Source organism: Trachymyrmex cornetzi, unplaced genomic scaffold, assembly GCF_001594075.2.
Source record: "Trachymyrmex cornetzi isolate Tcor2-1 unplaced genomic scaffold, Tcor1.1 scaffold294, whole genome shotgun sequence".
Classification (NCBI taxonomy): Eukaryota; Metazoa; Arthropoda; class Insecta; order Hymenoptera; family Formicidae; genus Trachymyrmex; species Trachymyrmex cornetzi.
In genome coordinates, this window is record NW_017297628.1 from 239,261 (window position 1) to 239,634 (window position 374).

A 374-nucleotide genomic window follows, 5' to 3' on the forward strand; every position below is an offset into this window, starting at 1 on the left:
TCTCGCGTAAATGACGCATAGCAAATGGTGGCAAGTTCAAGAGTCCACAACTAATAAAACGGTAAGTATATGGAAATAAAAACTTTTCTCGATCTAAAAAACTTATATTTACATTTCAATAATTATGCATACATACAAATAAAAACCGTCACAATTAGCTAAAAATCGTAACTATTGAGCATCAAATTTGTAAAGTTAGAAAATGTCATGTTAATGTATAATAATCATATCACAACTACATTTTATAAACAATGATTTCCACTTATTTATAATAGAAGTTGAAATATATCTTTTATAATATATGCACGTATATTATATACAGGGTGTCTCAAAAAATGTGACTGAAACACAGTGGGGACATAGATTGGATCAAG